Source organism: Panthera pardus, unplaced genomic scaffold (assembly GCF_024362965.1).
Source record: "Panthera pardus isolate Hobbes unplaced genomic scaffold, ASM2436296v1 HiC_scaffold_10, whole genome shotgun sequence".
Classification (NCBI taxonomy): domain Eukaryota; kingdom Metazoa; phylum Chordata; class Mammalia; order Carnivora; family Felidae; genus Panthera; species Panthera pardus.
The window spans coordinates 86,387,533-86,413,297 of NW_026526655.1; the positions used below are offsets into that span (position 1 = coordinate 86,387,533).

The 25,765-nt window shown below is 37.3% G+C and overlaps 1 long non-coding RNA gene across 1 annotated transcript in view; it reads left to right on the forward strand.

The window, feature by feature from the left end:
* Positions 1-12,987: 12,987 nt before the first annotated feature.
* The window catches only part of LOC109270528 (uncharacterized), a 47,784-nt gene continuing 35,006 nt past the window's right edge, over positions 12,988-25,765 (forward strand). The window contains exons 1-2 of the long non-coding RNA XR_008424624.1: positions 12,988-19,857; positions 23,901-24,002. This is a non-coding gene — a long non-coding RNA (uncharacterized LOC109270528). The remainder of the gene's footprint in view (positions 19,858-23,900; positions 24,003-25,765) is intronic.

Here is a 25,765-nt window from a genome sequence, read left to right on the forward strand (position 1 = left end):
CGTTTGCGTTATCGTCTCTCTTTCCCACCAATAGAGATCGTGAGCTAAAGTGGCTTACGCCATGACCAAATAGAAGAAACCTTAATCTGGAGTGTTCATGACCTCAGTTGGCATCCATCTCTCAAGATTCTACCCCCTCTGTTTGAAATATTACTTGAATTGTAGACTTGGAAATATGGGTTGATGGGTTGGTTGGTAGGCTGGTTGGTTAAAATGTAAGAAAAGCAGCCCAACGGTAAACCGAGGTAGGGGAGGTTGGCCTACATAAGCCTACCCTTGAAAGGCTGAACCAGAACGCGTGGGAAGTGCATGGAGAAAAGACTGTCGCTAAACAGTGATAACCAGGGCTTTCAAAAATCATAAAACTGATTGAAATATCCGATTCATTATTTATTCATCGCAGCACAACTTTGCAAATCCAAGAATAGTGTTTGAAAACCAAGTGCCTTCTATTTTGTACATCAACTCAGCAGATGGGTCTCCCTTTCAAAATGTAGCTAAAGGGTTAAAGCTGTAATTTTAGAAAAGTATCTCAGGAAATGACATTAAGATCTGATACATTTCCCTTTATTTCTGGCAATAATATCCCCCAAAGGAAAAAAAGAAGATCTACTTATTGATATGATGATAATGTTTCTCATCATGAGTACAAGTGTCAGAACGATTCCTGTTTGTGCAAGTGTTTTTAAAACTGCGAGGACACTTTCACTACTATGAAAGCTGACAAGCCAATGAAGGAGAACTTCTTTTAACTCCATAATAGCAGGTTACATAGTAAATGAACACGATGGTCAAAGAGCCAATTATGGTATAAATATCCGTTGTTTACACAGAGGTGTTAAATGAGCCTTTGGAGTACAAAGGATTAGGCCCGTCTAAGCTACCATTTGTTCTTCAACCTATTATGTCTTTCCTTTAAAAGGCCAGTGCCACTGTAGGTAATATGCACACAGAACGTACTTCTCTATGTTGATTTTAGTTTGCTTTATTTCAATGCACACTGTTGTTTACTTTTTAAAATTTAAATAAATGTCAGCATTGTATAATTTCTATGTTAACAAAGCAGTGAGCAAAATCCCTTGTATGTTTATAAAATATTATTGTTTAATTCACATAGTTTAGAAATTCCAAATGTTGAGAATAGGAAGGAGGCCAAATACCATCTGTTTATAACTATGATGCATCGTAATATGTGTACTTTTAAAAGGAGTTTGGTCAATCATGCCACTATTTTATCTGCTCGGAATATGTTGAAGATTTAAAATGTAATTTACGGGATTACTTTTAGTGCATGGCGTCCAACTGTGAGTTGTAAAGAAATCCGTCTCTTCTGTTTTTCTCAAATTAATCATGTAACAGCCCCAATTAATGGGGGCTGTTAAACGGGTCGCTTTTTGCTTAGCTCCAGAATTCTTCTAACTTTGGCTCAGTCCACCTTCTTGATGCTGATAAAAACTCCAAGGACAAATGAAACAAAACATTCCTAGCTGTGCCTTTCTGCCAGGAGATAGTCACTTAGAATGGGAGGCAGGGTATGGTAGCTAATAATTAGCTAACATCAGCCCTGAGAAATTACCTGTGAAACACCCTTTGGTTCTGGGTTGAAAAACAACATTTGACACTCCCTGTTTTAAAATAGTACATTCTTGTCCCTGAGACTTCTGATTTAACTTATTTATTTCGAATGCATCTAATTGCATACCATGTAACAAAGGGAGTACACTTACTTGCAACAGACGAGCAGGTTTGGAGGTTTTTATATAACTCAAGTTATACAGTGAGGAATTTTCCCTTCCTTAATAAACTAGAGAAACTCAGCAACCGAGCCTTCAGTTTAGGGCAAACGTTGTGTTGAAATCCAGAGGTCTTACACCGTGGGGTCTCTTTCCAAGAAGAAGGAATTAAAAACTCAGAAGGCCTGATAAAGTTTGAAAATGTGACAAAAACATTTATTAGCATAATGATGGTTGCTTGGTTGGGTTGTGTTTTTTTTTTGTTTTTTTTTTTTTTTGGCAAGGTAGAATCAGTAAAAAGCTACTCCTCAAAATGCTTTTATAGACAAACGCATGCAGAAATATGAAAACACACTCCCAACGAGCTGGGCATGTTCTGGATGTTTTACTTCTCAGTTGAGTGTTCAACGGGTGCTCTATAAAGTGGTTTCTCTCTTCATTTAATGATATCTGTTTTCTCAGACCTTTTAGTTTTAGCAGCTTCATCTAAAATTCTATCAACGAAGAATATTTACTTACAAATAATTAAGAACACTAAGAATACCTTATCTAAGTAAACAAACCCATCTATACATAATTGTTTTTTTTCAATCTAATTGTTACATTTTAAACGTCTGTTTATTTTCATTCTGGTCAGATTTTTCCCCCCAAACAATGAATCCACGTGGTTTTACGTAGGCTTGTTTTCCCTTGAGTTAAGATAAGAAAATGCCAGACTCCTTTTTCTTAAGTAGTGGCTCAAGTGTACAGAGACAGTACCAAAAAGAGAGAAATGTGGGGGGTAAGAAGAGAAATTGGAGAAAATACGGGGGGAAGGAAGTAAGGGAGCCGACACTAGAGCTGGGATGAAAAAGGCTCATCATACAAAACTTTCAACACTGCTTGAGCGCCATAAGCTATAATCATTAGAAGCATCATCCTTTCCAAGTAAAACTTAGATTGTTGCATTCAGATATTAAACAGCTAAGGGAAACTCTTAAGTGAAATTTGATTGATACTTGTGGATCAGTTTTTCCATTCAAGTCCAACCTTCTTCATTGAAGCTTGCCCTAGATATCCATATTCACACTGCGGGAGACAGAAAGAGGAATAGAGGCTCTCTTTGCTTTCAAGGCATTTACAGTCTACAAGTAAGCCACGGATACATAAAATAAATGAGACTATGTATAAGCATTGTTATATATGCTACATGCTGTAGGTGTAAAAATAAAGACTGTTTTAAATGGACGAGTTATTCAGACATGCTTTCCTTCTGAGCACCTTGGCTAGCAGTGAATTTCTAAACAGGTTAAGCAAGTCCTTAAATGCCTAACCCCTTTGGAACTAGAGGAGTCTAATGAATTGTGGTAGGTAATATAATCAAAATTGAAATTGGCACATAGGTGCTCATTTCGTGTTCCCTTTAGAGCTGAGTTAGAACCATATCCACGATCCACGCGTGCACATCAGTCATTGTAGAGTCGTGCTATCTTGACAACCAAAATCACTTTATAAAATATACTTTAATAAGTTACCACAGAGCCCTGAAGTTAAACCATATAACTTAATCAATACTGAGTGGGCATTTCTAGGTATCATGTTTAAATTGAGTAAGAGATAAAAAGAAAAGAATTGAGAATTAAAAAAAAAAACGTATGGGAAACTATTTGCTTCTTCCAATTAATATAAAACATGCCAGAAGCTTTTTCTCATTTTGCTTTTTATGAAGAATTACCGACCCAAAGAAAAGTCAGATGAGGACTACCACTAAACAAACAATAAAAGCAACAACAATAACAACAAACCTTGCTTGTTTAGGAGAAAAACACGAAAAAGTAATAAATTCACCCATTTTAAAAATTAAGAAGAAAAGACATAAAATTTAATACACACAATAAATAATAAATATTCTTCAGTTTCCTATGATGGCTAATTAAGGGAAAAGCCCATGTGAAAAATTTGGAAGAGAGACGAATAGAACAAGGTAATTAACTCTTTGCTCCTTCAGCCTTAACACAGAGGGTAAGATTTCTTTTAAGTTTGACCTGCAGCAACCTCAGAGATCAAATCTGCCTTTACAAAATAAAATAAAAGGAATCCTAGTAGCTCTGCAGCTCAAGCTCCAACCTTGTTTTTGGCCCCACTCTGATGCTGGTGCCCCAACACCGCAGTCCCTGAGGGCTTTACTCTTTGATTAAATTCCTGCCCCTAACACAGATAGTCTGCCGCTGGGTTCTTCCTTGTTCTATTGGACCTCTCTTGGTGGCATCTTCTCTCTCATATTCGTTCTTACCATGTTTAGTTAGTCCTTGGTAGTTGAAGATGCATTCTTTTCATCCATCATCTAATTTGGTCTTTGCAATACTCTTGTGAAAGAGGAAAACCAGAGCTTTAGTTGCAAAGTTCAGAAGAAGCGCTCAAAATCTTACCACTAGCATGTTGCGGAGCTGGGACTGGAAGTCATACCACATCATGCCCAGTTTCTCCCTTTCCTTTAGACTGGATTTCATATTTGAATGGTGGTTATGACAATAAATCAAAACTGCAGTCTTTGTGGTGGGTAGAAAGAAGGAAAAGGAGGAGGAGCAGGAGCAGAAGGAAGATGGGAAATAAGAAGAAGAAAGGAAGGGGAAAAACCAAAACGATCCCTGCAGAGTTTTCTGTGATGTGGGGAAGAATAAATCTTTAAGTTGCTCCCCTTCTGCTTACGCAGACTAGGAAGGAGGAAAGCACTTCCTAAAATTTGTATCATATGAAGGAAAAGCTAATTCCAAAGCTATCACAGTGCTTTGTGCTTTAAAAGATAGAGATCTGAAGTAGGTAATCTACTGACAGAGCTCCTGAATGAATCTTGGATGTGCATGAGTAGGCCACAAGCTTGATTTTGAGTGCAAGATGGAGAACTATTCTGTTTAAGAAATTAATAGGAATTTGGAGAAATTGAAACACACACACACACCAGAGAGAAAAAGAAAATGGTCAAAGAATGGAGGGACATAAGTTATGTCTTAAAGATAACATAGCCAGCAACAAATTCCCCAGGGTGGGATACAGTTGATTATTATTTTCTTATTAAAGGAGTATATTACACTCCGTTCTAAGCTTATATTCATTCCAATGTAGTCTCCATTTGTAACCCCAAATCTCCACTGAATGTCTGAGACACAAAACTGGCTTGATTTAGTTCCACATTTGGGGAATGAAGGCATAGGGAAGGCGGCCAAGGGTGACTTTGCAGAAGGCATGATTTAAAATGAAGGCATAGAATTTTGTGGAAACAGGAAATAAGGACAAGAGATGATCAGGAGAAATGGAGGCCCTCTGAGAATGAATACCGAGAAACAAGGAAACTCATAATACAGGAAGTCTTGGGAAAACCAGCTAATTTTTATGTGGTAGACACTTGATATTTTTAGCTATTCAACATCTACCTAAACTTCTGTTAGAATCTGAAGTTCTAGTTAAGGAATTAATTCTTTCTTGCTAAATGCAGTCAGGCCTGAGGATTAAATTTCTGCCTTGAATAGGGGAACCAAAGAAAACATTGGAATTCTAGTCCCATGTTCCAGTCCCAACCCGGAACAGCTCCACCAGACTATTTCTACCAAAAGATAGGTGTTGGGGTCTGCTTCTTAACCTCCAGCCTGTGAGGTTCTTCTCAGTCCCACACTCAGATGTCCAGCTTCTCCTTTATATGGTTCTCTATTAGGATTCCGTCAGGGGCAAAGAGCAGAAAGATCTGGCTCAACTGAGTTGCTCAGTAAGGAAAAATGATCATTCCCGACAGCTAGAGGTACAGAGGTAGCGTACCTACGTCTTTCCACTCTTCCATCGTGATATATCACCTTCTTTTTGGCCATCCCCCTTATGTTCACGAAAGGCCTTCAGCAATCCAGCCATCACATTTTTACCACACCTTCTTTCCAAATGCGGGAGAAAGGACTTTTTCTTGCTAGAGTCTCTGCAGTCAAGGAAAGCTTTTTCCAGAAGCCCATTCAGAGAATTCCCCATCCACCTGATTGCATCATTAATGCATAAACTGGAGTGGGAACAGGAATGACTTCTATCAGTTAGGACCGAACCCTAGTCTCAAATAATTTCAACTCATAATTTAAGGATCTTTAAATATTTTTGATAACTTTTGATCAAGAACCGCAGACAAATGTGATACTCTATTCTGGCTTGTAGAGGACTTGCTTTTATTTTCAAAGTCCTTTTTTTTTTTTTTCCATTCTTTGTTTTTTAATGTATGTGAAAGAAAGACTTGGATTTTAGAAATGTATTTTTTAATCAAGCATTTATTGGCCATGCCCTGAAATTTCTCAGTGATAATTTCCCCAAATTATTGTCATGTCTTATTTTTCCATTTATTCATACATTCCTTTCTTTGTTCACTCAGTAATTCGTGTGGCCAGCAAGTTCCTCTTTGGTGATTCAAAAAATTGTTATTAGGTACTTAATATGTACATGGAAGGTGAGCAAGAAAAAAAAATGCTGAAAAATATCTGTGTAAGCTCAAACATAAGGTGTATATTTTTTTTTCATTTTATAACATTTTTAAAAAGGGAGCAATGGGACGAAAATGAGGAGCACTGGACGTTCTCAGGCTTTCTTCATCTTGTTAAAGTTTCTCGTGTTCTGAGATGCGTCCTGCCTTGAGAGCGCTTCTTTGACAGGTTCTTTGGGGCTGTAGGCGTGAGACTAGGGAGGAAAGGAAAAGAGAACAAAAGTTCCAGAGGTTAAGTCTGGGGGAGGAGGTTATCTTGACAAGAGACTGGAATTCAAAGACAGATGTAAGGGAGCAGAAGCCACTGCCACATGTGAACCTCTAGACGGGGGAGGCGAAGGGGGATTTTTAAGGATCCCTGTTCCCCCCATCTTCTTCAAAAAAACAAATGAAGAACTTGAGGAATTCAGAAATTATTTTTTTAAGAATTTAGTTTTGATTGCTGCGTTGTGTGTTGTTTCTAACCATGATGCTGTTCACGTGGGGTATTATTTTGTAGTGCCCGGGACTCTATCTGTATTTCTCTATTAGACTGCAAGTGATGGAAATCAACTCACACTAATCAGGCATAAAGTTTGGCTTATGTGTCAAAAAATCCTCGAAGATAATCCTGGGTCCTAGAAGAGATTTCCATATGCAAGCACTGTCCTCTGGGATCTGGCTCAGCTTCTCTCTCTCTCTCTCTCTCTCTCTCTCTCTCTCTCTCTAGGTCCTCATCTGGATTGTTGTTGTTGTTGTTGTTGTTTTCTCTAGAAGGCTACCTCAGTGTTGTATATTTCACATGCTCCTTACAGCCTCAGAAGAAAGAACCTATCATACCCTGGTAAAAAGGACACTTATTCACCCCACCTGCCTTACTTTCCCCACACTTGTGGTAGGGGACTTAGGGGAGCAAGATGTAATTTCAGATGACCACTCCAGCATTACATTGGTTAGATCCTTCAATCCATGTTAAAAGAAACTTTCCAGCTATTAAGCAGAGGAATAAGTTGTGATACAGTTGACATTGTATTTCTTGTTAAACAAATACTTTCTTACTTGAGTTATTTACACCACTATCACCACACAAGTTTGAATTTTAACTTAAATTTACATTTCTAATTGTCTTGTCAAATTTCTTTCAAAGGATTACACTCCCATAGCTTTGAAATGAAAGTTATGGCATATGTGGAAAAACCTGGAAATTGAGCCACATGACAGTATGAGTGAAGCTAACATTCATCACCAGAGAAATGACCCATTTTCACTGAAATGTCATGTAGAAATACTCAAGTCCTTTGCAGCCCCCCTAAGGTAGACAGATATCCACCAGGAGATAAACGTGTGTTTTCTTTTCTTATTAAAACCTACTCAAAAGAATTACCTGTCACATACTAGACAGTACAATTGCCATTGGAAACGGATGGTAGAATTTCCAAGCTTGAGAGTTTCATGCATTTGAAGGATTATCAGTCAGGTGTCAAGTATCTGTCAAAAACTACTTGTTGATTTTTATTTTTAAAAAGTTTTTAATTTCCAATGATAAGAAAATTAGTTTGGCGGGGGGGGGGGGGGATGTCTGAGTTTAACTAAATTGAAAGTGCAAATGCAACTGTAGTATTCTTTTGTATGCCTAAAACTTGCACAACTCTTAAAGAAGTCAAGACCCCACACCTGGGCTATCTAAAGGACCGGTCACTAGAATGTTGTGCCTAACTGCTGGTGGCCAAAAGTGACTCAGAAGATACTTTAGACTCTGTGAATATTTGCTCCTACTACAGAAGAAAGTGGTATGTCTTTGTTTAGACAAACTATTTAGATAATCTATTTTAAGTAAGCAAAATAAAAATGTATGTGCAGGGGTGCCTGGGTGGCTCAGCCAGTTAAGCATCCGACTCTCAGTTTCGGCTCAGGTCATGATCTCACGGTTCATGAGTTGGAGCTCACATCGGGCTCTGTGCTGACAGCGTGGAGCTGCTTGGGATTCTCTCTCTCCCTCTGCCCCTCCTCCACTTGCTTGCTCTCTCTCAAAATAAAATAGATAAACTTAATACAAAATGTATGTGCATACTATTTACTATGGTTATGGTAGATCGGATTATTGTTCCCAACTCTTTCTTATCATAGAACTCTTTCTTATATACATTACACTTTTCCATGTACCTTTGCAGGGATCCTACTAGTGGAGGCAGGGTACTTTCCCCAGCATGTTGAATTTAGGCTTGGCTGGCACTGGCTTTGAACAACAAAATTCCATGGAAGTGAGAGTACACCTATCCCAAGCTGAGGCTGTAATAGACACTGCATATGCCCTCCGCCTGAACTTCTGTCATTCACTGGGAGAGCACTGGGTTAGATTGAAGGATCTAACCAATACTGGGTGACCAGTATTCCAAGGAGAATATGGAGATACATGAAGTAGACCTGAACCCAGCCTTCAGCCTGGAGCCCAGAGCTGGGAACCTGAAACTGAGTCTTACGCAGGTGAATTACAGCAACTCACAGACTCATGAGAGAAAAGAAAATGCTTACTGTTTTAAGTCACTGAATTTTGGAGTGGTTTTTTATGCAGCATTATTATAGCAATAGCTGACTAATAGAGTGGTATTTCTTTCCTCTCCCTACAAGTGTTTTGAAATTGATGGTGCATCTAACAACTCATAGAATTGTAGGATCAAGGAAATTCACTAATTATACAGTTAATCATTTAATTAGAATTATAGGAAGTTGTACAAAAAGGATGCGAAAACACAAAACACAGAGGCCTAATCTAATCTGAGTCAGGAAATGTTTCTCTGAGGAAGGGACATTGAAGCTGAGATCTAGCCTTTGGATAAGCAAAGGGGGAAGGGGGGCAGGGAGAAAAGCATTCCAAGTGAAGGGAACAATCTTTGCAAAGCCCCTAAGGAAAGAAAGAGAAGCCCACTTCTTACAGAGAAGTATCTGGAAAGCAGAGGAAACAGGAAACTGCAAGAACAAAGTTTGATGAGGTTTACTACAGTATTAAGGGTTGAATTGTGCGTCTCTCCTAAACTTCATATAGTCAAGTCTGACCACTCAGTATGTTAGAATGTGACTGTATTTGGAGATAGGGTGTTTAAATGAAAATGAGGTTATTAGGGTAAGCCCTATACAAGTCTGACTGGTATCTGTATAAGAAGAGAAGATTAAGACATAGACACACTCAAAAAGAAAATCATCTGAAGACCTGGGAGAAGACCATCATCTATAAGCCACCAAGAGGGGCCCCAGAAGAAATCAACCCTATCAATACCTTGCTCTTGGACTTCTAGCTTCCAGAGACTCAAGAATTGTGAGAAAATAAGTTTCTGTTAATTAAACCAGCTAGTCTGGCACTTTGTTATGGTAGTTTGTCCATTCAATTGCTACAACAAAGATACCACACACTGAGTGGCTAAAAAAACCCCAGAAATTTAGGGGTGCCTTGGTAGTTCAGTCGGTTGAGCATCTGACTACGGCTCAGGTCGTATCTCACAATATGTGAGTTCAAGGTCTGCGTCGGGCTCTGTGCTGACAGCTCAGAGCCAGGAGCCTGCTTCAGATTCTGTGTCTCCCTCTCTCGTTGCCCCTTCCTGACTCATATTATCTCTCTGTCTCTCAAAAATAAATAAACTTAAAAAAAAATTTTTTTTAAGCAGAAATGTATTCTTCATAGATCTGGAGGCTGGGAAGTTTCAGATTAAGTGTCTAATGACAGTATCTGTTAAGAGCCTATTTTCTTTTCATAGACTCTCATTTTCTTGCTGTGTTCTTACATAATGGACGGGACAGAGGAGATGGTCGGGAACTCTTTTATAAGGGCATTAAACCCACCATTCATGAAGGCCACCCTCATGACTTAATCACTTCCCAAAGACCTCACCTCCTAATACCATCAAATCGGGGATTTGAATTTCAACTCTGAATTTGGGGCGGGGGGGGGGGGGACACAAACATTCAGTTATTATAGGAAATTAATACACACTGCAAGCCCAGTTCTAAGTACAATGCCCAGAAGTAGTGGCTGCTCAGTATATATTTGTTAGATTAATTAAAGATGGAAGTGAATAAGCCATGTGAAATAGATCATATTAAGGAATTAAAAAACTTTTTATCTAAAGCATAATAGAAAGCTATTGATGGATTTAAGCAGGAAAGTACATTTATCGGATTTAGTTTTTAGGAAGTTTTTTCTGGCTACAGTGTAAATAATGGATTAGAGGGGAGGAGAATTAGGAGGATGTTATGGTAGTCCAGGGGAAGATGGTGGTGACTTACACTAAAGCAGGGGGAGACAGACAAGTAGATTGGTTTAGGATACATTCTGTAGAGAAATCAATGGAGCTTGGTAGTTGGTTGGACCATGAAGAAGAAGGAGGAGTCAGAATGACTTTCTGGTTTGTGAAATTGAGATGGGAAACCCTTGCAGAGATCCAGATTTGTGAGGAAGCCCACCAGAATGGTTTGCAGCAAATTGAAAGGCCTACGGGAAGTTAAGAGGGACTTCCAGTTACAGTATTATTATGGTCTAGATACCCTGAAACTTCGCCCACCACAAATTCTAAAATTCTAGAGACAATAAAATAAATGCTCTTCAATCCATTGTTGAGTTCATGAGAAAGTAAGAAACATCACCAGGGACCCAAAGGAAGAGAGAACAGAGAGCCCAGGTGGTAATGACATAAACCAACGAGGCAGGTTATAAGAGCTGGGGTAGGCTAGGGTGATGGTTATGTCTCAGAAACTTAGAAGCTTTCATTTTCATGTTCAGAGACACATAGAAAACAAGGCTTTAAAAATTCTGGAGAGAGATGGGGGTGGGGGGCGGTTGAAACTGAAACTTACATAAATCCAGGATCATTTAAGGGCTACCCTTTCAGTAAAATTGTAGACTGGAAATAATCTGTAAACTAGCACAAAGAGAAAACAATGACGGAAACCTTCTAGTCTTGGGTGTAAGGTGGAAAATAAGCCTCCCTGGGGAATTTGTAAACACTGACATGTCAGTCATGTGACTGATATGATTGAACACCAATCATATGAGCTTGGTGTTCAAACTGCATGGCCCCAAAGATTTCCTGTTGAGATGTCAATGTGTTCCCAGCAGAAGCAAACTGAGAGCAAATCTGGTGTGATACCACCTTATCCCAGGTCATCATGATGTCTCCAGATGAAGCCTATCAACATTGAGCTCATCATTCAAAATTCCAAAACATACAAGGTCCATCTTGAAAGATTTATGAAAGAGAAAAAACAACAGAATTATACTCCAAGGAATTTTTGAACTATCAGATAATAATAGAAATATCAGAGAGACTATAACATATATAGATTTAAAATGTCTGAAGCATTAGAAAAAGAAAAAGGAAGCATTAAAAACAAGATAACAGATAGATTTGAAAAAGAACCAATTAGAAATTCTAAAAATGTAAAATATTGCCCTCAAAGTTAATGCAATCAGTGGTTTTAAGGGCATATTGCACACAGTTTAGGCAGAATTCATGAATTTAGGAGTAAATCTGAGGTTATAAAGAAAATAAATCTGAGATTATACATATGTATGTATATATAATTTACACACACATACACACACAAATACATATACAAAGAGAGGTTTGAATGAAAAAGTCCTTATAATAGAAATTTCACAAGGATTTAGTACAAGCAATAGGACAAACATCCACCTATTAAGGCAGATTATCTACAAAGGAATGCTAATGATATTGACAACAGATTTTTCTCAATTGCAGCGTAATAGGCAAATAAAATAATATCTGTAAATTGTTGACAGAAAATAGCTGTCAATTAACAATTCTATTTTCATATCTATTTCATACTCTATACCTATATCATTTGAGAATGAGGTCAAAAGCAAATACTTCTTTCCAGATAAATAATGAGAATGCTGAACACTTATAGAACTTTCCTGAAAGAGCCAATTCAGAATGTTCTTCATAGAAAGAAACTGAACCCAGACAAGAATGAGATAAAAGAAGCAATAGTGACAAAATAAAATGGTAAATACATAATAAGTCTAAATGAGCATTTTCTGTATAAAATAATAAAAATAACCACTTGGGGCATAAAAGCAAGATGAAATATCTCTTGACCTCATAGTAGTCCTTTCTGAAGGGAGGAGGGCTACACTGGTTAATTCAACTATATGAATAAAGTTTTATTTCTTAAATTAGACAATGGACAGAGGTTGTGATTCTATAACTCTTCATTTCTTTTGATCTGGATAATGTATCATAAGAAATTCAGAAGTAAATATTTTTGAAAAGCAGAGTGGATAAAAGTCTGAAAAACAATAATATATGGCACGTGAAGAATAATCATACTTTAAGTGTCATTACATTTTTGTATTAGTTAAAAGAAAAGTAAGCATATTCATTAACCTTAGCCCTTACAAAGTTACAGTAAAAGAACTGAAATAAAATATATTACTTCCAAACAAGAAAAAAAAATGTAAAGAAAACAAACTCAATTGACCCAAAAAATAGCAAGAAAGAAGAAAAACAGAATCATGTTTAAAAAAAAAAAAAGCACGGGGCGCCTGGGTGGCTCAGTCGGTTAAGCGGCCAACTTCGGCTCAGGTCATGATCTCACGGTCTGTGAGTTCGAGCCCCGCATCGGGCTCTGTGCTGACAGCTCAGAGCCTGGAGCCTGTTTCGGATTCTGTGTCTCCCTCTCTCTGACCCTCCCCTGTTCATGCTCTGTCTCTCCCTGTCTCAAAAATAAATGTTAAAAAAAATAATAATAATAAAAAAAAATAAAAAATAAAAAAAAAAAGCACAAAATATGATGGTGGAACTAAATCCAAATATAGAAAACATTATTTTTATAACAACTAAAAAAAAACTGGTATTGCTATATTAATATCAGAAAAATAGACATTAAGGCAAAAACCATTATTGAAACATTGTCAGGAATAATTAATTTTGGTTAGCTCATGATGATAAAAAGAATGTCACCTGGATGATATGCCACTTCTGAACTTGTATTCATCAAATAGCATACATTCAAAATACATGAAGTAAAAATTGATCAAATTTTTGGGGAAAAAAGACAAAGGACAAATATACAATCACAGTGGAAATATTTTTAATGGTTTTACCTCTGTAATTGGTAAATCAAGCAGATAAAAATCTTAGTATGGATAGAGAAAATTTGGACAACACAAATTATAAGCCTGCTATGATGGATATATAGTGAACCTTGAACCCAAGAGTTTGAGAACATGAAATCTTTTGAGGCAAACTTGGAGCACTCACCAAATTGATCACTAATTGAATCTCAAAGAAGTCTTGACAAATACAAGAACTGATCTAAATTGGATTAATTTAGAAATTAGAAAATAGAGTTGAATACAATGTCATTGAATTAAAACTCCATAACAAAAGACCCAATACATTTGAAAAATGCAAAATATCCATAAACTAACTTATGACTTGAAGAATTGAAGGATAATAAAAACATTAAATGGCAAAACTTGAGTGATACTCCTTCCCCTCCCTGAATAATTCAATCTTAATGCTATTAGGGGAAACAGATTAGGTAGGTGGAACAGCAGTGGCTCAGAGGAGGATATCAGAGCCCAAGAAAGATGAGGAGAACATCCACTTGGGGATAGCAGGTACTTTAGCATGAGGAATCAGCATGAGAAAGTTTCCGTGCAGCTGAATCAGAGCCCAAGCAGGAAAAGGAAGGCATCTATGTGGAGAAATAGGTTATCATGGGAATGGGAGATTGGTTGCATAAAGTGAGGTTGATCACATAAGTAAATATCTGAAGAAGTATGGAAACTAGGCTTCTCACTAATAGAGAAGGTAGTTACATACATGGAGAGGGAAAAAACTACAGTGAAATTGTAAATGTCAGCTTGAACTCATGGTTTTCAATACGTATAGATAGATAGACAAAGAAATAAATTTACATGTAAATATATGGTATAGGCATACATTTACTTCCTGGTTCTGTCTTTTGATAGGGCCTGGAAGCAGCAACACTCTGATAACAATGAGCACAGAGAGCACACAGATCTTGGCTTCTAAATACCATTGTCCAGTAAAAGAAAATAGGATTTCCTAGAGAAATGGCTGATTCTGGGGCTACAGAGAGGAAACTTATAAGAGAAGACCCTAGAAACCAGCTTTAAGGGGCTCCTACTGACCACATTGGCCACAATTCAAGTATCAGAGTTAATATTGAGAGTAATATAACAACTTATAGAATTTACAATCTTAAGTAAAATAGGAAACCATGAAACCATACTGACATTAACGAATAAACTTAAGTTTTATGTAGAATATGATATCTATATGATTTCAAGGTACTGCCCCACGAAAGGAGCAAAAAGTAACTTATGATGGAAAAGCCTAGAAAACATCACTTTTATCAAGTGGTCAAAGAAGATATCAGTTACTGAAATCATGCGTGAATTGGTTTGATGCATTGAAAGGAACTCAGCATCTCTTCTATGATACTATAACCTGAATCTAATCATCAGGAAACATCAGACAAACTTAAATCAAGGTAAATTCTACAAAATACCTATACTCATCTTCGACAGCACGAAAGTCATAAAAATCAAGGGCAGACTGAGAAATATTCTAGACTGGAGGGGACTAAAGAGACATGACAACTAAATGCAGTGTGTGATTCTAAACTGGATCCTTTGGTAAAAAAAAATATTGTTATATCAACTGATGACTCTGAAATGTGATCTGTTGACTAAAGGGCAGGAGTGTATCAAAGTTCATATTCTACTTTTATTGGTTGTGTTGCAGTTAAATAGGGAGTTGTTCTCCTTTGTAAAAACATATTAAAGTGGGGCTTACAGAACATCAGGTCAGCAATTTAAAAGTATTCAGAAAAAAATGATTCATTTGGGGGCACCTGGGTGGCCCAGTCAGTTGAGTATCTGACTCTTGATTTAGGCTCAGGCATGATCTCACAGTCCTGAGATCGTGAATCAGGCTTTGTGCTGAGCATGGAACCTGCTTGGGATTCTCTCTCTCTCTCTCTCTGCCCCTCCCTTAATCATTGCGTGCTCTCTCTCTCTCTCTCTCTGTCAAAATAAACATTAAAAAATGAATTATTTGTACTCTGTGTCTAGATTTCTTAGCAGATTTTTGATTGATGTGTGGAATTGTTGAGTCACTATATTGTACAGCTGCCACTAATACAACACTGTATGTTAACTAACTGGAATTAAATAAAATAGAAACTTAAAAAAAAAAACCAAAATTTTAGGAAAGCAACCAATAGCAAGCAAACAAAAATCTGTGATGTAGTTTAAGTAGTGCTTAGAGGTAACTACATAGTCTTCACGATTTATAATTAAAAAGAAGAAAGATGAAAAATAGCAAGTTAATTATTCCATTCAATACACTAGGAAAAAAAAAAAAAGACCCCGGGTAATTGAACTCTAAGAAAATGGAGAGAAAAGGAAAGAAAAAGGTCAAATAACAAAATGAATTCATTTGAAAGCAAAGAAGTAAGAGAGAGGGTCCATAGTAGCCCTTCTCCACATTTGGGTAGCAGCTAGAACTTCCTTATTGCTCAGGAAATGGATGCTCTTGCAGAAAGATAAAGGAAAAGTCAGTTCCTAAATTTTAATTTTGAAACCCTGGGCATTTGTGTATCAAGCATGAAGGCCCTATGATCTCAAAGCATGACGTTAATATCACAAGGCAAAGATTTGGGTAAAACAGAAGAAAATCCAGTGTTTTCCACCTCATTTTAAATGAAGACCCCATAGACAGGCTGAAGGGAAGAAAAAGAGAAAATGGTCAGAAGGAAAACACAGAGCTTAAATATTGGTGATGTCTCTGTGAAGGGACTTTGGCCTGACGCTCCCACACCTAATCTGAGAGAAATGTCCAAGGTTAAATGAAGGAATCTGGGAGCAGAGAGCGATCTGATCTTCTATCTTGGGAGAACCGAAAGAGGCCTCCAACCTCACAGATTCCTTGGTGCCCACCATAACGCAGGAACAGTACAAGACAGATGGCTGTGTGGGTGTGCAGGGAACCAATCAGAGAGAGCCTCTGTGTTCCTCACATCCCAATGAGTCTCTCAAAGAACCATGAAGTTTCTTTAGGCCTAAAAGGCAGGATGTTTAAGCCTAAGAAGTCAGGGTTAGGGTAGAGTTACACAAAGGGATAAAGTCCAGAGAGGATGGTGATATCCTTCAGACTCCCATGGATTCGCACTGGAGAATCAGAATAGTTAACCTATCTCTCAGTGAATGTCAGCATGAAGAAAGGACTCTCAACCAAGCACCCTGTTTCTTTGTAAACTATTCTGATCATAGTCCCAAAAGTATCTTGATGGCTCTTTTTAAAAATTTGTTAGTTTTTTTTTAATTTTACTTTTGAGCGACAGAATGAGACAGAGTGTGATTGGGGGAGGGGCGGAGAGAGAGGGAGACACAGAATCTGAAACGGCCTCCAGACTCTGAGCTGTCAGCACAGAGCCCCACGTTGGGCTCAAACTCATAGACCATGACCTGAGTGAAGTCAGACACTTAACTGTCTGAGCCACCCAGGCACCCCCCACAGTGGCTTTTTTAGTATATTGGACAGGTGGGTGGATGGATGGATAATAAAAGGGCAGTCCCTAACTTACATCACTCTACAAGCCACTGCGTTATAGGATGTCATGTCACTAAGAGAATAACCAAATCACCTTCATTCACTCATGCCCATTCTCACACTTCTTTCCAAGATCAGCAGTAACTGAGAGTGGGAGAGGAACAGATTCTTGATCATTTTCATCTGAAGCCAAAATAAAAATAGCCCCAAGGTCAGTAGAAAAATTAAGTGGCTTCACAAAACAACACATTAGAAAAAAATACCACCGGGAGTTTCAGACACTGGAAAGTATTTTTTAAAAAGACATTTCTTCCAGGTTTCCTGTTTACTTAAGAAGAAGAAGAAGAAGAAGAAGAAGAAGAAGAAGAAGAAGAAGAGAAAAGAAAAGAAAGAAGAAAGAAAGAAAGAAAGAAAGAAAGAAAGGGTATTTGAATTATTTTCACCGTGTTTCAAATCTCCGCTTCTTATCTTGGCCTTACTATGTTTTTATTTGTATATTTAGGGAGATCTTAGCAGGAGCAAATTTGTTATTCTAAAGCAGTCTACAGATGTACACTCACACAGCATAGCGAAATCACAATTTTATGCAGGTTTTTTTTTCTTCTGTCTTAGATTTTGCAGTTCTTAAAGGAAAATGTGGAAGCAGTCACAACTGCTATTAGAGAAGTCCAAGGAAAAGGAGCACAACATGGTGATCAACCCTGGCAGTCCCTACATACAGCGTGATTATGTTGTAATACTGTTTGATGCAGTCGTATGTTTGATCAGTTTCAAGAGATGAATATCACCTCACTTCAAACAATATGATACAGTCTCATTGTATGGAATTATGGCTGCTGTCAATCAGCATATGGCATAACCCTTAAAGTGCCATCTTTGGGGAATGTCATAAAAATGATTGCAACACTGGCATTAATTAGGAAGTTTTTACACGAAAACCAAGCATAACCTGTTAAGACAATTTATCTGTTGTATCTCTGTTCATTTTTGCTATCATAAAAACATGTATATAACCCATACGTGCATACACTCAGCTTATTAGCTCAAGTTATTAGAACAGCCATGCTAATAACAAATCATAAGAATGAATCCCCCCCCATTCCCTTGTGGATCAGTAAGCTATACTTTCTATATTTTGTTTAATGGTCTCCAAATATACCCCTAACTTGAACCAACTATTCCCTTTTTTTCTAAAATTTATTTATTTATTTATTCTTGAGATAGAGAGAGAGAAAGAGAGAGAAACAGGGAGAAAGAGAGCATGAGAGAGAGCATGAGAGAGACAGCATGAGAGGGGAGGGGCAGAAAGAGAAGGAGACAGAGAATCCCAAGCAGGCTCCGCACTGTCAGTGCAGAGCCCGATGCAGGGCTCGAATTCACAATGAAATCATGACCTGAGCTGAAATCAAGAGTCAGATGCTTAAATGACTGAGGCACTCAGATGCCCCTTGAGCCAACTATCCTATCAAAATGAGGGGTGGGTGCACAGTAAGGGCAAACATTAAATTACCACTAGGTCTATGTTCTTTACAAAACAAACTTAGAATTTCAGCTTGACAAATTATAAATAAATGGATAAATAAACGATAAATAAATGCAGATTCAGAGTCTTTTGAATGTCATTAATTTCATTGTATTGATGTTAATTATTAGATACAGCATTTTAAGGGTATAAGAATTATGGGGTTTTTTTGCATTAGCTATGGAATATTTTCCCTTTTTCTTGAGGTTGTGTTTCTTTGTTATCAATTATTGCCTTTGTCTTAGATTTTGCCATCATCACCCAGTAATACCTATTTCGATTTTTCCCAATGTATATGAAATTGGAAGGATTATTGCTTTGAAAGGGTACATATTAATTTGACCTGGGACTTAACACACTTTCTCAAGGCAGCTAACACCTCCCAGATTCAACTGTGTTTACTGACAATGTGTGTATCACTGGGGTTTTATGAGCCTTTTTCCAAGGAATTTCTCTCCCACCATGTTTCCTGGCATTCTCCTTCCTACTTTCCCCCAATATCCTCTACTGCCACCAACTGAGAAATCACTTGTTGTGGCAGCCTTCTAAGATGGCTTCCAATGATCCCTGCCTCCCAGTATTCCCCAAATTGTCTAATCCTCCCTCCCTTTGAGTGTGGGCTGAACCTGGTGACTTGGTTTTAATTAAAGAATATGACTAAAGTTATTAGATGTCACTTCTACAATTAGGTTGTAAAGACTATGACTTTTGCATAACGACTTCCTTGCTGGTTTTGATGAACCATGCTTCTGTATTGAAGAGCCCCATGTGGCAAAGAACTGAGAGTAGCCGCTGGCCAGTGGCCAGCAGGAACTGGAACTCTCATTGCAATAGCCAGTGAGGAACTGAGTCCAGCCAATTACTAATGTGTGCTTGGAAGTGGATCCTGCCTCAGCTGAATCTTGGTGTGACTGTGATACCAGATATCATCTCTACTGCAAGACCCTGAAACAAAAGATCCTGGAGGTTGTACCCAGATTCCAAACACAGAAACTGCGAGAGAGTCAATGTGTGGGGTTTTAAACCACTAAACTGTGGGTTTATTTGTTGTATCGCAATAGACAACTAACACAACTACTATCTGATAGTGAACATACGAGGTAGCTCACTATTTTCCTTTTGTAGTGAGTAGTAAAACAGTGGGACTGGAGACCTTTACACTTTTGCCTTCAAAACAGACAGTTTCATACCCAGGGGCAGGCTACATGCAAATGCCCACCAAGTCCATGAAGAAATGTGTGACATCTTTAGGACCTTCTCACAAAGATCCTGCCATTCTTCATGGGCAAGAGGTATTGACTAGTGGTTACTCTTTAGGATAGTATTATAAAAGTACAATTTGTTTTTCCATGACAGGGTTTAGCACATATACAGACTGGTACTATGGAAGTATAAAATGGCTTTTATTCTTGTTGCTGATGGCATATTCTGAGATATGTCTGTTTGTTTCACAGATTCTTTCTCCCATCATCACATCATGTCAGCAGCTCGTTGAGTTTGTAGTGGACAATCCCACTGGAGCTTTCCAAACAATTACAGGTAGCTTGTCTTATTACTGGTAGCAAGACGATTTGAAGAATGTGTCCTAAAACAGGGTCATATGTTCTGTGAACTATTTTATTTCCTTAATTATCCACGTGACCAGAGGGGAATAGTGATGAAAAATAATTATAGTGGTCAATAATCAAAGCTTTTTATTCTCAGATTTAATATATAGATTTGATCTTTCCTAAGTGTGTTTAACCCAGTATTAAGATCATCTTATTTCCTTGATCCATATCTGCTGCACAAACACAATCCAGTAAGGTGTTGGATAGAAGAGGGAAGTCAGTTTGATACTGAACATACTCCATGGGTGGGCCATCTGTGATTTATCAAACAATTGATTTATTTGAAAGATCCCTATGTAGCCTAAGATTTAAAATAACAGTAAGGAAAAAGAAAACAATGAGGGGCGCCTGGGTGGCTCAGTCAGTTGAGTGTCCGACTTGGGCTCAGGTCATGATCTCACAGTTGGTGGGTTTGAGCCCCGCATCAGGCCCTGTACTGACAGCTCAGAGCCTGGAGCCTACTTCAGATTCTGTGTCCCTCTCTCTCTGCCCCTCCCCCGCTCGAGCTCTGTCTCTCTCTCTCTCTCTCTCCCTCTCAAAAATGAAAACAAGCATAAAAATTTAAAAAAGAAAGAAAACAATGAGATTTTTTTCCTTATTAGATTAACAAAGATTTTTTAGATGAGTTCTATCCAATCTAATTTATAGAGAAAATGGTTTATACATAGTTGCTGGGAGTATAAATTGGCACAACCATTTTAGAGAATAATTCTACCAAAATACTTCAACATTTTAAGCCCATTTCATGAGTCAGAATTTATGCCAAGAAAATAAATCTGAAATTGAAAAATGTTAAAAGATATTTATTGAAACATTGTTTATAAGAATAAAAAATTTACTGCAGTTTAGATAATATCTGTTAATAGAGCTAAATACATTATCATATATACAAAATATAAGCTGCCTTAACCAGTTAAAGAGGGCATTTGTATCTGTAGAGAGGTATCAGCAATATATTTTTAAATTTTTAAAGTTAGTCATTGAAATAAATATATATATTATTTCATATATAATATATATATATATATTTATTTTGGTTTCAATTGTGTTTTTAAAAATGTCAACCTTAAATATGTGTGGATGAACAACATATACTAAATCAGTAAAACTGATTTCCTTTCATAGAGGAATTATTGTGAGACATCTGAATACTTTCCAGTGAGCATACATTATTCGCTAGAAAAGACAAGTCTTTTCACTTTGAAAAATTCTAGATATTAATTTTTGTTTTTTGTCCTTTGGTCGCTGAAAAAAATTCAACACATAATCATCTGTTTCCCTTTGGCCTCTGATTGTTCATCTATTTTTTATTCATTAGCTCAGTTAACATTTATTAAGCACCTAGCATGTGTCCTTTGTCCTGTTCACTGAAGAAACAATATGGAACAATTCATGAATTTTTGTGTCAGCTTTGCAGGTATTCCATCTACCACAAAATTATAAATGTCCTATAACACACTTTTAAAATAATCTCTTTAGGGGTGCTGGGGTGGCTCAGTGGGTTAAGTGACCAACTCTTGGTTTTGGGCTCAGGTCATGATCTCAAACATGAGTTCAAGCCCCACATCAGTTTCTGTGCTGTCAACACAGAAGCTGATTGAGATTCTTTCTTTTCCCCTCTCTATCCCTCCCCAGCTCGTGTTCTCTCTCAAAATAAATAAATGAATCTTTCAAAAAATAAAAAATTAATTAATTAAATAAATAAATAAAATAAAATAAGACAAAACAATCTCTTTCGGGGCTCCTGGGTGGCTCAATCGGTTCAGTGTCTGACTCTCGGTCTCAGCTCAGGTCTTGATCTCAGGATCATGAGTTCAAGTCCCACATTGGGCTCCATACTGGGTGTGAAGCCTACCTGATTTTTTTTTTTTTAAATAAAAGAAAAGAAAATAATCTTTTTAGTGTCTTAAGGTCTTGCTGACAATGTGCCAAGGTTTCAAAGAACACCTTTACATTCAAGTTATTTATTGCTAGTGTGGTGATTTTTGAACTTTTGAAATTCAAGACTTATGTTCAAATACTAGAATTTGCATTGGAATGGATTTTACAATTCAAAGCCCACTAAAGGTGTAAGCAATAACTTCAGGAATATTAAGGTCTTAGTATATCTATAAAGGTATCCAAAATATCCAATTGGGATAAGCTGGTCACACAGTTCTCACTGAGCATGGAGTCAGTGTTGGAGCAGAATATACTCTAATAACACCTCAGAGGTTGACTATATTGATATAAGCACGTATGTAATCCATGGAGAATATATACATAAATACACTGACACAATGCATACTCATATATACATATTTGGGGATAATGTGCACCCTTCATTATTGATTTGAAGTTTTTATATATATCACAAACAGAAAGTTGCATGGTAGACGACCTAGGTGAGTCAACATTCCATCAGGACAGACATCAATAAGAGCTTGCTGAATAGCTTTCAGTGGACCAGTGTCTGATGACTGGTCCACTGGTCCACTGGTCCAGCAGGGTAAGGTGCTGGCTCAGAGTTTCAGTGGTGACTCTGAGAATATAGGATTGTCAAAAATGTAAATTTGTTTTCAATAGAGTCAATTGAGATCTTTGTTCATATATTTTTTTAAGGGACTGCTGGTACTTGGTAAAAAAAAAACTCATTGGGATGGTTCATTCAAGGAATATTTGACTCTTTTCCAAAGCTGTTTATACCTTTCCCACAGAAAGTCTCACAGACATAATCTGCCATTCTCCTTTTTTCATTTTCCTATCATTAATCAAATGACACGTGAAGAGAAGAACAGAGGTGGAAGGGGAGAAGTAAAAAAAGATATGAGTAAAGAAGACAAGAGAAAATTCAGATAAAAAATTGAATATGGGTACACAAACCACAGTTTCTCCATCTATCAATATGAGAATTTCAGGATATTTGCTGTCCATAATGGCCACACTTGGGAAAGAGTTCTTTGGAAGAAATACAACCGTGTGTGGTTTGAGTGTTAAAAACCAGACAACAGGCCCAAGATGGAGTCGTTTATGCTAAGCCCATGTCCCAAAACTGAGACTTATAGTTTCGGCACTTCCAGAAATGGAATCTTAAACCAATCAGCTGGGTATCCCCCAATCAGCACTAGATAGGCCCCTGCTATCCCCTAAAGGGAAGTGACCTAGGAATAACAAGCTCCCTTTTTTTGTTTAGTATAACTTCTGGCTCCTGCTCCCATCAGCCTATAAATGTCTTTCATTTAGTACAGCTCCTCAGAGCTCCTTTCTATCTGCTAGATTGGATTCTGCCCCTATTTGAATCGATTGTTGCTCAAATAAACTCTTAACGTTAATAAACTTCAGTTTATCTTTTAACTTAAGCTATAATTACCTTCTGGGATCTGGGAGACATTGCTCACTTGAAAAATTTCTACGCTTGACATTGGGAGCTAAAGGTTCTAGTCCAAGCCGTCTCAAAACGACTGTGCAATCAAGAGCACATTATTTGTCCTACCAGTGTGCTTCAGTGTCCCTATTTATTAAAAACAAAAAGGGAAACAACCCCTAACCCGCCCATCCCACATGCCTAATGTGAAAATATGAGACACACTGGGTACGTGAAAGTGCTTTGAAAGATTCAAAACTAACTGTAAAATTCAGACTCTAAAACCAAATAAAGATTCGGGGGAGGGGGGGCCGTTGTTGACTGAGCAAAATATTTCCACTACACCATTAATGGATGAGTTCAGTTAATAAAATTGTGTGACTTGTGAAGAAATGGATTGGTATTAATTATAAAAATTATATTATAATTAATGCACTCATTAATGATCTACCAATCAATATCAATTGAAGGTTTATTATTTTAAGGAGAATGGGCAATTAGCAGTTTGACACCATGAAAAAGAGATAACCAACTGACTGATGGGTCCCCATCAAGTTTAATTTTAATTTGTTTTAAAAGTATCTTCTTTAGGAGTGAATTTAAATGCACATTGCTCTCTCTCTTTTCAGAAAATGAATATATATGTTGTTTAAAAAGCATATCTGAATGACAAAGAATGAAGTCTGGCATATGTAACAAGAAATGAGCACATCTTCTAAATGGGCTCAGTGGTATGGTATAAGTTCTATTCTCTCACAAAGTAATATAACGGATTGCTCTTTAAATTAACTGAATTTGTATGTCCGCTTTCTCTTAATGGAATCAGTTTTGATATACTCTTTGTTCGCGCTGTTACGAGCTTCAGTCTAAGGGTTCTTTGTATTAACTTTTTAAAGTTACATTACAAAGAGGTTTTAAGATTTCCCAACAGGCTTCTATTTAACCAAAGCTTTTGATCTCAAACCTGCTGGGACCTAGTGAAATCCTTACCAATTCTCCAGTAACTCCTCACTATTGGAATTTGAAAAGACCCACCTGAAGGATTGAACTCCCGGTATGGTTTCAGCCATCCTTTAGATCACTCTATTTAAGCAGACAGCAAGGGGGTCCAGTGCACCCTTTGTGATCTGCTAAGCAGCCTAAGGTGTCCTTTGCATAAGTTGTACTCCTAAGGAAATAAAAAATCAGGAGGACACAGACCTATATTCCTTATTTCCTGCTATCTTCAGTTAAAAGGGGATTGCAGGGGGTCTGCTTAACATCTTTTGCTACCTAAATACCTCTTGGACATGGGAAGTCAATAAAAGAACTTCCATTGCATCCATTACCCTACTGCAGTGCATAACAAATTAGATTTAAAAGGCTACTTTTTCCCCCTTACAGCTATTTCCATCATTTTCTTTAAAATTTCAATTTAGTGTTGAGTGACAGAATATTCTATAATATACTTTAAAACTCTATAATGCCAATTATGCTAGCAGAGCATTATTTCCAAAGAATTAGGCTTTATTATTGTAGACAAATTATAGTTTAAGAGATTGGGTAGAGAATTGATTGTGTTTAAAATCTGTTAAATATGAAACTAGATCAAGTAAGCATTGTTTTTGAGTAACTCTTCTTTAAATAAATATACATGTGCATTCGTTTTTTATTTGGCCCCCAATTCCCATTTTTAGAAAGGAAAAATTCAACTGCCTTCAAAGTATCAGTGCCACCTATTAACCTATTTTGAGAAAGGGTAGAATAAAATTCTCCATTGTAATATTCAAATGTTTTTATTTGTTTCACTTGAAAACGCCATTGTGCAGAAATTCTAGGGCATTTAACCAATGAGTGTGGAAACAATAAAACTTTGTAAAGAGCACAGTATTTGCTGTTGTATGTAAAAAGAACAGATTTACCCACGGGAACTTCTTCTATGTGACTATCTTTACCTTTCTATTCATGTGATGCAAAACCTTTTCATTATTTAAAAATTTTTTTGGCTTGAAGGAGAGTAAACTATGGGACCCTAAAATATGCCACTTTGGCAAGTGGATTATTTTGAGCTGAAGGTGACCAAGATCCAGCAGACTAAAGAAAAACCTTTTCCTCTCCTTGACTCCCCGAAATGATATAGATAGGGGGCTTGATCCAGAAAGAAAGTGATTATCAGAAAGCTATTGTAACTTTTATCTGAAAGACCTATCCGTATGGCAGAACAAACATCTACTTAACCAAACATCTGCTTTTCTTGTTGCCTAATGAATTGCCTTCCTTTCCTTTAAAGACCAGGCCCCTATCTCATTCCTTAGTTCAGGATGGGATATAAGCCTCAGCTGTTTGACTTGCCCTTGGGTCTCATATTTTTATGGGGCTCCTGTACATGTGTAATTAAATTTATTTTTCTCTTGTTAATCTGTCTTATGTCAATATAATTATTAGACCAGCCATGGGGTGGCTCAGTCAGTTAAGTGTCCAACTCTGATTTCAGCTCAGGCCATGATCTCATGGT